The sequence below is a fragment of the Chrysemys picta genome, chromosome 6 (genome assembly GCF_011386835.1).
Source record: "Chrysemys picta bellii isolate R12L10 chromosome 6, ASM1138683v2, whole genome shotgun sequence".
Taxonomy (NCBI): domain Eukaryota; kingdom Metazoa; phylum Chordata; order Testudines; family Emydidae; genus Chrysemys; species Chrysemys picta.
The window spans coordinates 122,153,077-122,165,802 of NC_088796.1; the positions used below are offsets into that span (position 1 = coordinate 122,153,077).

At 45.6% G+C, this 12,726-nt stretch overlaps 1 protein-coding gene across 3 annotated transcripts in view; it reads right to left on the reverse strand.

Moving 5' to 3' along the window:
* Positions 1–12,726, reverse strand: part of SHB (SH2 domain containing adaptor protein B) — a 146,438-nt gene that overhangs the window by 104,417 nt on the left and 29,295 nt on the right. The window lies entirely within an intron of this gene.

A 12,726-nucleotide genomic window follows, 5' to 3' on the forward strand; every position in this document is an offset into this window, starting at 1 on the left:
TTCCATTTAAAAAAAAAAAAAAAGGACCATGAGACCAAGCCCGTTCTTTGAGGCTGAGTTTCTCCACCTGACCCATACTTTTTATTCCTTATAAACACTGTAGAAGGCCACTCAATTTCCCATCATAAATGCACGTGAAGTTAGATGGCAAGAAAGTAAACTGAAATTAAGCAAACGCAAGCGCCACCTCTTTCTTCCTTGATAGATAGGCGCAGGTGAAATTGGATACTGTATTACCTGGGACGTGCTGCCTTTCCACTCATTCCCACCCCTTTCTGGCTGCCTGCAACGTAGCCATCTGCCAAACGGGGCTGGAGGCCGCGTCAGCCATTCAGCGGCGGGCAGTTGGTGGCCACAGGGAGAGGGCAGGAGCCCACTGATTAATTAAAAAGTCTACAGTGCTGTAACTTTGCACAGCATTTTACAGAGACAAGGGAAAAGGCCAAGCTGCCCTGAAGAGTTTCCCATCTACATCAGCCTGATGCTGAAAAGGGAGGTAGTGGACAAGAAAGGCACAGGGAAGGAAAGTCCAAGGATGAAGAACTAAAGAGAAGTCAAGCTGCATTGTACCGCAGACACACTTGCATTCCCCAGTAACACTGGCACTGGGAATAGGGCGAGGCGGAGCAGACACGGCACAGAACAACAGCAGAGAGTGAAGTGAGGATGGAGCCAGCGACGAGTGAAAATGAATGCGCTTGGCACCACGTGAGCTGGATTTAAAGTTCCAGGCTTCAGACGCCACACGGGCGAAACCACCTAGGCAAGGGCGGAGTCAGAGACAGCAAGGGGATTGATGGGCAGGGACCCAGCCACACGCCGGCCCAGAGGGTGAGGAGTCTGAAGGGAGGGAGCATGGGAAGTGGCAAAAAGACCAATTTTTGTTCCTGCCCAGACTGGGCAGGCGCTGAGGAGGAGATGGTTACAGACAGTACTCCGCGCAAGCGCGCCACTGCGAACAGCTGCGTGAACTTCCCCATTTAATGTAAGGAGCCCCATTACAGCCAACGGGGCGCCTCATCTGCTTAAGCACTTTGCCGGATCAGGACCTGTGCATGAATCCAGCACAAGCACCCGCACTCCCGTTAGAGGTGGCCAACGGCAATTGGGTCACCATCTTTTTTTCAAATTAGTTTTTGAGCATGGGAGGGCAGGAATCTAAGAGCTTGAGGAACCCCAAAGAATCCTCGGAGAGATCCTACCGAAAGCCCGACAGCCTAGCCATCATATGGGTTTGTTTTGCGTGTGTCTGTGTGCGCACACAGGGGGGAGGGGGACTAAAACATACACAATGCACGAATGCATATCGCTCCCATTGTTAAGAATCATGGCCCGAGTCCCTGCATGTCACACATGAGAGAGAGTCACTTACAATGAAGGAGTAGTCGCTATCTGACAGCACACACTATAAGCCAGGGTATTTGTTACTCATACTTTAAAAAAAAAAAAAAAGAGCATTTGCCTCATGTCATCCCTACAGGAACAAGTTCATTATTGCAATTCTAAATTACTTCTCTCGGCTGTTTTAAGTATAAACCTACGGTGCCTACTTTCCACATATAATTTAAAGATATTTGAGGGCCTGGGTAAACTGAAAACCACTAAGATGCCAAGGAAAATCAGGAGGAGAAAGACCAATCCTTTGTTTCACCCAACAATGAAATGAACGGCTTGTTATTGCAGATATAGTTAACTCAATGAAAAATGCTCCATCTTCAGTAATGTATGCACGAGCTGTAATCAGCAGTGCTGTCAGAGCAGTGTCAGCGGCTGCGTGCGCTCAACACAAAGACAACAATGTGCATCATGCAGCAGTAATTCCTCCCAGTAACAAGGGCATATTTATCTGTAAAAGCCCTACAGCTGAAACACCATCCATTTACTTTCCCAGATAGCGCTTTGTCAAGAGCTGATGGATAGTATCTTGGGCTCCCTGCTGGTCCCCTATTCCAGATACTGACACTGTAATAGCTGCCTTTCTTTAAAATAACTGCACTAAAATGACATGAAACAGAAAAATAGCCTCACAAGGACAACGTGCTTTATTTGCAATTTCTTCTTCTCTATTTGCCGAAAAGCATTAAGGGGAAAATTAGACATATAATGCTGTCCAACAGCAGAATGTCAAATGTTGATTTGGTTTAAAAGCAAGACGGTAACATATTCAAGTGCTCCAGGTACCAGACACCACCAGAGGGACTGAAATGATGAACCTGCTTTATAGGAGGAGACCTAATCAAAGATGCAGCAAACAAACAGATCTGAATGTACGAAGCCTTATTCCCATGTGTATCCTTGCAGAGATTCACACAGGAACACGGGCCCGTGTATGTGGATCTGTCTGCAGGATCAAGCTCATGATTTGTTAACAGTTCTGTCTCCAGCATCCTGCAAGCACGGGAAACCCCCGTAAGAGATCCGTGGACTTTTCCCCCCCTCGAGCAGAAAAATGATTATGTCGTCCAGATGGTGGAAGTGCTGGGCTATTCATCATAATCTAGAAATCAATACGTGAAATAAAACATGGCGTATAAAACGTGTAAATGCAGAAGGCTGCAGAAGTAACAAGCTAATGCAGTGTTCACTTGGACAGACACAGGGACCAGCTCTTTCTAAAATGCTGCATCCGTATTTTCTAATTAAAATTAGATCTCTAGCTCTGTGCTGTCAGAGAGCCCCCAGCTGCCCGCATTACTATTTCAGTTTAAATTAGAATTTACAAATTCTCAGACTAGATAAAGCAGCTGGCCTATGCTGACATATGGTTTCTTTTATACTTGCTGACAGTTGCAAATCCTCACAGTTTCTAAGAAGTTTAGAGATTTTTTTAAAGCAGTTCGTTAAAGCCCTACGTTGCTTTTATTTGGCTCCTTTTCCAGATTAAGGCCAAAAGGAGAAGAATTCTCTAACACTTCCAAATGCTTAATTAGTTTTGCATAAACGCATTTAAGTAATTTATATAGCACACCTATCAGATCCCCTCCCCCACCACCATTGTCGTGGAAACAACATCAACAACAGGAGCAGTTTGCATTGGGATAGCATCTAGCAGCCCCAGCCAGTTGCCGGCCCCCCACTGTGCTAGCCACTGTGCACACAATGGCCATTGTTGGCAGACAGGATACTGGGCTAGATAGACCTTTGGTCTGACCCAGTGTGGCTGTTCTTATGTCCTAAATAGGGTGACCAGACGTCCCGATATTATCGGGACAGTCCCGATTTTAGGGGACTTGTCCTGTGTCCAACCTTATATTGGTCGGGACACTCTTTGTCCCGATATCGGGGACTATCCGTGATGCCGCTCACCGCTTCCTGGGGCAGCTCCCGGCACCCGCCTGCCGGCAGGAGCGCTACATGCTGCAGTGGCAGGGCTTGCAGGCGCCGGGAGCGGGCAGAGAGCCCTCCGCCCCCTCGACCCAACCCGCGACCCTAGGAGCCAGAGGGGCCAGCCTGCTGGATGCTTCCTGGGACGGGAGCTGCCCCAGGTGAGCACCGCCGGGACTCCCCACCTTGCCCCCGGTAGGTCCCTCTGGCTCTTGGGGGGTGAGTGCAGCCAGGGAAGGGGCAGGGTGTGATGGAGTGAGTGTCTGGGAGGCGTGTGGGGGGCGCTGGGCTGGGAGGGTGTGGAGAGCGCTGGGGGAGGTTTGGGTGTTTTGGGGTGCTAGACAGTGGGGACCTGTTGGGGGGTGCTGGGCAATGGGGGAGATCTGTGTGTGTCAGGGCACTGGGCAGTGCGGGTCTGCGTGGGGCATTGTGTAGTTGTGGAGGTGCAGCTGTGGGAAAGGGCACTGGGAGGGAGGGAAAATCTGTGTGTATTGGGAAACTGGCGAGTGGGGTTCTGTGTGGGGTGCTGGGCGGCTGTGGACAAGGGGGCGCTGGGTGGGGTGTGTGCGCACAGCACAGTACATTTGTGGTGGAAGGGCTGTAGGGGGGCTCTGGGCACAGTGGATCCAGGGGGCATTGGGCAGGGGAGCTGTGTGGCCCAGCATGGGCCCACCTCCAACAGGAAGGGGGACACTGGTAGCACAGGGCCAGGCGGACCAGTGTGCTTCTGGCTCCAGTCGGGGCTGTGCACCTGTGTCTGTCTGTCCCCCACCCCCGCTCGCCCAACGTGTCGTGATATTTCACTCTTGCGATCTGGTCACCCTAGTTCTAAAAAATGCTTCTTGCCCCAGGCAGCGTAAGTAACTTTCCCTCCCTGCCCATCACAGGTCTCCAGACCCTCCTCAGGGGGTGGGTTGACTGAGGGACAGCCCGAGACAGTAAGCTCTGTTGCATGGCCAACTAGATCCCAGAGTCAGCATCCTGCCCGGCCAGTAGTCTCTTGACACAAAATCTAGGGGCCCATCAGCTCTAGCCTCCAAGCAGATCTCCACTAAGAGAAGGCAGACCCAGCTACAAGGCCACCCCCTCCACTTATAGCTGAATCCAGCAGATAGGCATGGCTCGCTGAAGCAAACTGGAAGCCGGTGCAGACTGCACGACACAGGTGTCGGATACTGCATGCATAAACCACTAAGAAAGCGAACAGCTGCACTCAGGACCAGCTGCAGTTTCCCTCCAATCTAAAGGGATAGGGAGCTGGACACAGCTCTTTCCATAGTCCCCTGACTAACCACTGCCATCTGAACCTCCAGAGGCCGCGGAGGAGTCAAACAAACCCCTTAACGAAGAGACAGGCCAGGCTTCTGCCTTCTGGGAACAGTCTGGTTCCTCACCCAGAAGATACTTTCAGCTTACAGGCACCCAGGGAACAATGAGAAGCAACAGCCCACAAGGACTCTGGGGAGAAGGTAGGAGAGAGTCATCACTAACACACAACAAAAATCCACCCCAATCGTATTTATCCTCACGCTTTGTAATAAGGCTTCAGCTTTCATCTTCCAGGAATATATTCTTTTCCATCTTCAGTTCCTCAGTAACAAGTTAGCTAGAGACTGTACAGGCAGCTGGCCTAGGGCAGCAGTTCGCAGCCTGTGGGTCGAGAACCACTGGTGGTTTATGGATCCCTTGCTTATGGGCCTGCAGAGAACTGGCTGGTTCCTTGTTTCAAGCTAATACATTACAGTAAAAAGACGGCTAATTTACACTAACACACCTAATTTCACCTTCCATATTAGCAATGGCTAATCACAAATGGGAGAGAATGTTGTCTGAATGACTAGGGAATGAGAGAATAGAGGTGGCTCATGAGACAATCCCTCGGTTAACAAAGAGACGGTTGACTCCACACTACAAAAAGTTGAAAGCCCCTGGTCTAAATAAACTAGCACTGTTTGGTGCTCTGTTCTGTGTGTGTCCAACCATTTGCTATGTGTAACCACCAAGTAGGGATTCAGCAAAAGAGACTCATTGTACCATAGACAGTGCTGTGTTCAACATACTCACTGAAGAAAAGGATTTTCAGCTCTCCACGCAGCTAGCGATGCTAGCCAGAAAATAAATCAGGAGGGAGCACACTCAAAAGAAAGAGAGTCAGGTCTCAGTGTATAAAAGGCTGCAAAAAGATCATCACAGACACCAACTACATAAAGGGATCATGAAGCTTAATTAGTTCTCCCAACAGAACTCTGACCACTCAAGCTACCAAGGACATCAGTTGCCTATAGGTCGGTCAATTGATTGTCACCATCTCAATTCCAGACAGCATCAGCTTAAGAACAACTCGCAGAAGTAAGTAACTTTATCAGCATGTGCCGGACGCTCCACATAACCAGGTACCATGCTGGTAATGTAACAGCTTTCATGGAACCCCAAGGGAGCTGGCCTAGAGGATTCAAGTATGTATCTTAATACGTTGCACTTTTCCCCACCCAGTTTTTCTATTTTTTTAAGGACTCAGAGGCAGCTTACAGAATGGTCCAATAGTTGGAGTACTAGCCGAGGCTCTAAGAGACCCTGGTTCAATTCCTGCTCTGCTACAAACACCCTTTGAGACTTTGGGCAAGTAACAGTCTCTCTGGGCCTCAGTTCCCTTTATCTATAAAACGGCGATAACCGCTCTTCCCCTTCCCCCCCCCCCCCTCACTGGGGCCTTACAAAGAGAAATGCATTAAAGATTGTGAGGCACTCACACACTAGAGTGAGTTGGTCAGAGAAGTACCTGAGACAGACATTTTACATGGTTACAGAATAGTTCTGAGCACAAAGACAGCAGCTTGATATCAGAGATTTCCGCAATGCTACAAAAACAAAGAGATGTAAATATATGTCCCTTGCATGCTAAGGACAAGACATCCTCACTCTGAGAAAGCGTGGCTAACATGGCTATTTCCAGTGTTTCTTATTGCTGCATTTTCTTTCCAAGGATTTAATTTCAGTGGGGTGATCAGCATTTCACGCACATTAACGGAGTCTTTCTGCATTTCAAGCAGTGCCTTTTTCACATAAAAGTCCAGTAGGTGCGAATGCTCTCCAGTGCTATATGGCCAAAAACACCACACATGCCCTATCACATTGTTACCTTACAAAGCTCTTTATCTACTTATGGAATAAGGTACTCAATCACCTTGTTTGGGTGGGGGAGGATAGCTACTATCATGTTTTCCAGGTGTGTCGCCTAGCCAAGAGAAGCAAGACTCTCATTCAGCGTGCCTGCAAGAGTTCGGAGACCCATCCTGGACCTGTGACATTTTCTGAAGTTCCACAAAATACCTCTTGTCTTTAAATCACTAACAGGAGATCACCTGCATGTTACAGAGCTCACTAACCAACGTCTCCCACATGTGTCTAACTTCTAACAGATGCATGCTTTACTCTGGTGCTCTCAGTAAGAGAGCAGGGCCTCAGTTTCCACAAACTGGTAAAATGTATCATTTCCCCCTTCCAAATAACTGAATTTTGTTGATTACACGAATATCCCAAACGTTACTGAGAACTCACTTTAAATGGTTTTACGGGCATTTTTGTGAGGAATACAAGTAAGGAAACCTCTAAAAGTATCTGAAAAAATACCTAGGCCACTGCGCAATTTAGGAGAGTCTAACATAGATTTCTAATTTTAAAGAAATTTACTCTACTATAGATTTTAGAAAATCAAGACGAAACTTTCTACCATGTGTGAAATTTAGCCAGTCTGCCTCCAATTAACAGCATTTACACCGAAAAGCAATACACTCATTACACTTACATAGAAGTTAAGAAATGCCAATTTTGTTTTGTTTTCATTTGAATCCACTGAGTTGGCAGCAGAAGCTTTTGTGGGCTTTTTTTGGGGGGGGGGGGGCAAGGCCCTCAGAGTCAAAACCAAAATTAAACCCAGTTGTTTCCAGCTGTGTTTCAACTGCTTCGCCAGCCGCTGCAGCAGAGAGCATGTTCCAAACGCAGTTTCTCATTGAAAGTCAAGCTGTCCAAGGTAAGTCCAGCTGCAGTACCCTGCATGGTACTCGGCAGTGACGCAAGAAACCACATGGACATTTAGATGGTCATACATTTAAGCATTATGCATAAGGAGGCATTGACACCTCTCTGCTCTCAGTTTGTCCGGCTGCAGACTCAACAGGACACAAGTACATTGGACTATCACTAAAAAGAACAGGAGTACTTGTGGCACCTTAGAGACTAACAAATTTATTAGAGCAAGGTGCCACAAGTACTCCTGTTCTTTTTACGGATACAGACTAACACAGCTGCTACTCTGGACTATCACTGCCATCTTCATTGCCAGAAGGGCTAGAAACTTTAGAATGTATGCGTGCATGCAGCAGAGATTACAGCAAACTCAGCAGGAAGAACCCAATCCTGTGGGTTCTTCAAAAGTTTTATGCTTGTGGATTCCTCTTCTCTGGCAGAGAGGGAACTAACCAGAGGTCCGAGAGAAGGGGAGGGGAGTTTGAAATTGTCCGTCGGGTGGCTTGTCCCACAGGCAGCTACCAATATTACCACTAGATATTCTGCTTTCCAACCAGCAGTTGTTTACACCCACTTTCCATACTACTTCTTTGGTCCTGTCCACGAGCCCTGCCTTTGTTCAGAAATCGATTTTAAAGCTAGTTTTTAAATGGTTTCTGTAAACGCGGTTATGCTAGCCAGTGCCAACGTAGATCTCGTCAAAATCAATTTTTAGGAACTCATAGACTTTAAGGTCAGAAGGGACCATTATGATAATCTAGTCTGACCTCCCGCATGATGCAGGCCACAAAGCCGTCCCAACCCCTTTCCCTTGACTCTGCTGTTGAAGTCCCCAAATCCTGTGGTTTAGAGACTTCAAGTAGCAGAGAATCCTCCAGCTAGTGACCCCTGCCCCATGCTGCGGAGGAAGGCGAAAAACCTCCAGGGCCTCTGCCAATCTACCCTGGAGGAAAATTCCTTCCCGACCCCAAATATGGCGATCAGTAGAACCCCGAGCATGTAGGCAAAACTCTCCAGCCAGACCCTCAGTGGCCATTGATACTATTTACCAGCGATGGCACGCTTTTCATTTGACTAAAATCATGTTATCCCATTAAACCATTCCCTCCATAAACTTATCTAGCTTAATCTTAAAACCAGACAGGTCCTTCGCCCCCACCGTTTCCCTCGGAAGGCTAGGTCACCATCTAGCCTTGAGAATGGATTTTTCAAGCGTTATGCCCCAAGCAAACCAGACCAGCATCACGAGAGCTTGCAGAAATCGTTTTTAAGAGCGATGTTTAAAAGTTTGCAAACACAGGGGGAAACTGCAGCATCAGACAAGCCTTGTTTTCTTCTGAGAATATAGTGAATCCATTTTGTACAGAATTGTATTTCTAGTTACGCTACCTCTTCTTTACGGCGGTTTGTTTTATTGATAGGGATTTTTGCTGTCAGAAGCCAGGGCACACTTGTTTCATCAGGTGGTGTTTATTCAAATGGCTGACAAATACAAAAGACCTTGAAGTCTATTAGCCACACAGCAATCAGTCATCAGTTTTCACTAATACAGGCTTTAATCCAGACGCCGCCAAGAAACTACATTTAACTTACAGGAAACAGGTTCTTTGACTGTTTACTCGCCTTCCCCGGTTTTCAAATTCTTGTTTACTAATATTCCAGTTATTACTTTTCTAAACTAGGGATGGGGCCAATTCTCTTCATACCTTCAATTGTAAAGAGAACACTAAAAATGGTTAATTTGAAAAGGAGGAGAAAATAATAATGGCTACTAAAAAAAACCAAACAAACATGGGCCAATGTTCAAAGCAAGGTGACTTCAACTATTTGCAGTCTTTTGATTAGCAGAGCAAACATCCTGCCCGATCTATATGAATAAGTCTGGCCTCACGTTTACTGTTTAATGGAAAGAAGCTGAATTTGCAAACCACTACAGAAGTTGAAGTACTAGACAATGAAAGTTTAAAGGGTGATTTAATTCAGCAGAATTCATTTAAATTTAGTTAGATATAAAGTGATTCACATTCTCTTTTAACTACTAATCTTGTCATCTGCCAGAGGTAGTTTTAACAAGAAGCTCCTGGGTCTAGTGCTAATCATGAAAGAATCTGAAAGATTCAATATAGTCAAGATTATTAAGGAGGCAATTCCACATCCCTCTTGCCCAATATAGCCAGTGCAGGAATTTCTACCTCTTTCTCACAGCAACAGGAGACTTTGATGGGACACGCAAAATAATTCCTGGGCTGTTGACTCTTGCTGAACTATTTTTTTCAATTCAAAACCTTCATCTTAGGTTTTCTTAAAATAATGTATTTCCTAGTCTAGTTTGCTGTTCCAGGCAAGCCAAATATACTGCTAATGGAGTGGAATTTGGCCATGTTGGTGAAAGTATACCAGACTTTCTTCGTAAATTGAGGTTACGATGCTTAATAAGGCAGCAGTCCATGAGCAACAGCAACTCTACATCTTTGCATTATTATTTATAGGGAGCAGTCCATGAGCAACAGCAACTCTACATCTTTGCATTATTATTTATAGGGCCTAATCCTGCAACCACTGAAATCAATGGCAAAATTCCCATTCACGTCTATGGGGCAGGATCAGTGCTTTAGCGAGGTTCAAGATCACAGAAAAACAAAAGAGGACACCATGCATAACAATTTGAATGCAAGTCTAAAATTATGGGTCTGATAGTCGGTGCTCCATTACCATGGAGATCTCTTATGGTAAGTGGGGAAGGATTTTTCTCAAAGGCCCATTATGACCACTTATAAAAACAACAGATTATACAATCTCTAGGCTGACCAAAATGGAAAATTATTCTAGGAGTTCTTAGCAAGTGGCTCTTATTCTAAAATTATCCATTTTTTCTGAAAACCACAAAATCTGAAACTATCCATTTGTCTCGCTAACATTTCATCCAGCATATTTTATTAAGGAAAGAGCACAAAACATTCAGCCCTTCAAGTGTATCTAATTGCTTTGCTTCGCAACGAGGAAATGTACAAGAGGTGCAGAAAGCAGCATCCGAACTATAATGGGAATGGTTTACAGCAACTCTAACTGCACAGCTGTGCTCTTCCTTTTTCTGAATCCAAAGACCATCAAGGTCAGAAATCTGGAGGACTTTCCTACCAGTGCAGTTTCCTTGAACTGAAGTTCATCACAGTGCCCTGCCCAAAAAAGACATGTCACATGCAATGCCAGCTCCTGCCCCATTCACAGAAGCACAAACAGGGCAGCGAAATAGGGCGTGGCTGAGGATTTTGCTGCATTCTGCAGAATCTAATTATTATTTTTAAAGGGATGTTTGTAGCCAGATTATGGAAGTGAAAAAAGCAATGAAGTGTTTTGTTGCCTCCACAGAGGCTAAGAGCCCCACCAAGATCCATGTGGCACTCGGTGCAGAACCCTACAGATCACAGCCTGTCCTGCAGACATCTTCCTGGAGAAGCTGTGCTGCGGATGGCTCTACTCCCTTTGCCATCCCTTGTGAAGGCGGAAGAAGCGGCAGCAAAGAAGTTACTACTGTTCCATGCACCAGTAACTCCTAACAGGATTGCCACTGGAAACTCAAGCTGCTTGAAGAGGTGCATAGGGAAAACCAGAACGGAGCCCTGTTTTTCCATCTCAAGAGTCTCTGCATCCCAATGTATCTTCTCAAGAGGACTCTCTCTAGGAGACCCACTGAAATACCTCTTCATCCTTCTCAGAAGCAAAGGCAAACAGCCGGATGAGATCCCAACCTTTCAGAAGACAGAAAAATCTAACGGCTTAGCAAGAAGAACAGAGAAGAAAGAACTTGGTCCCACCTCTGAAAGCTTTGCCTTCCCAAGGTCTCCAAACACAATTTCTATTCTCTTGTATTTAAATCCACGCACACAGGGAAGGACATTGCCAACTCAGCATGACTCTGCCTTAGGACTGGTGTTCCTTGTCGATGGCATATTGGTATACAGCAATCAGGGCAGAACCATTTTTCATTTCGGCGAGTCGCCCCAAGACCAGCCCATTTTAAGGAAGGGGTGGGGTGTTCCCAGCAAAGCACTAGTGTCTTACTTCAATGGAACATCCCATGTACAAGTGTTTTATTGCATCAGGGCCAATGAGAAAAGGAAAACAGGGAAATAACTGAAGCAAACAATCGCCCCAGGTCTGTCCTTTCCCTGCAGCCCAAGGGGAGTAAGGCACTCCACTCCTGGCGTTCTCAAGAGAGGAACCACCAAATTCTGACTCCGGCTTTACTGCCCCCACATTACCTTGGCATTTCTCGGTCTCAGCAAGTTGCCCTCATCTTTGAAATAGGGACAAGACTTGCTTTGCCTCCTTACAGGGGGACTGTGAGAGTCAGCTACAGGGTACAGGGCAATCCCCTGCTGCTAGGTCTGGTTCTGCCCCCAAGCTGAAACAGGCTAACATACCCGCTGTAACCGATCTTTGGACGTTAGCAAGATTACGACAGGTCACGTTTAGTCACATGAATGAACACTCAGATTCTTTCCTTACAAAACCTGGGGGAATTTTTCCATTCTAGATTACGGCAAGTGGATTAGTTTTAGCATGGAAGTCATTTAGACTAGTGTTTCAGATATCCTATAAGATTAGATCTGGAATAATCCTATCATCATTAATTACTGGATATCAGGTGGATTACAAAGGTTTATTACAGACCACGCTTCACATAATCCACCCTTCTGGTAGACCATGCCAAAAACAGGTATTTGCTTTCAATCATTCACAAAGTATTTTTTCCACTAAATACTCTTCCCACGTAAACTATCTAAACGCATTTATTCACTTGCAATAAAGCTCCCTTTTCGGGAGTCTATGAACAAAATCAATTAGTCTTGGCTGTAGCAGCCTAGCACATGGAAAAAAACCACCAAATATTATGTTTAGAAAAGTGAAACCACCTATAAATTCATCAACCAGTTTTGACTCCATAGTAGTTCAGTGCTATGATTTCATGTTCCCTTTACAGTAATTGTAAGTGATAATTCATATGTTCAAAATATTTTTACAAGAAATCACAATTTCTGTTACTACATAGTTATCAAATAATGTAAACTCCAGAAAACATACAGTAGAACCTCAGCATTACACACACCAGAGTTACGAACTAACCGGTCAACCACACAGCTCATTTGGAACTGGAAGTTCTTGCAGTCAGGCAGCAAAGACCAAAAAAAGCAAATACTGTATAGTACAGTTCTGTGTTAAAACGTAAACTACTAAAAAATAAAGGGAAGGTTTAAAAAAGATTCAACAAGGCAAGGAAACTGTTTCTGTGCTTGTTTCATTTAAATTAAGAAGGTTAAAAGCAGCATTTTTCTTCTGCATAGTAAAGTTCCAAAACTGAATTAAGTCCGTCAA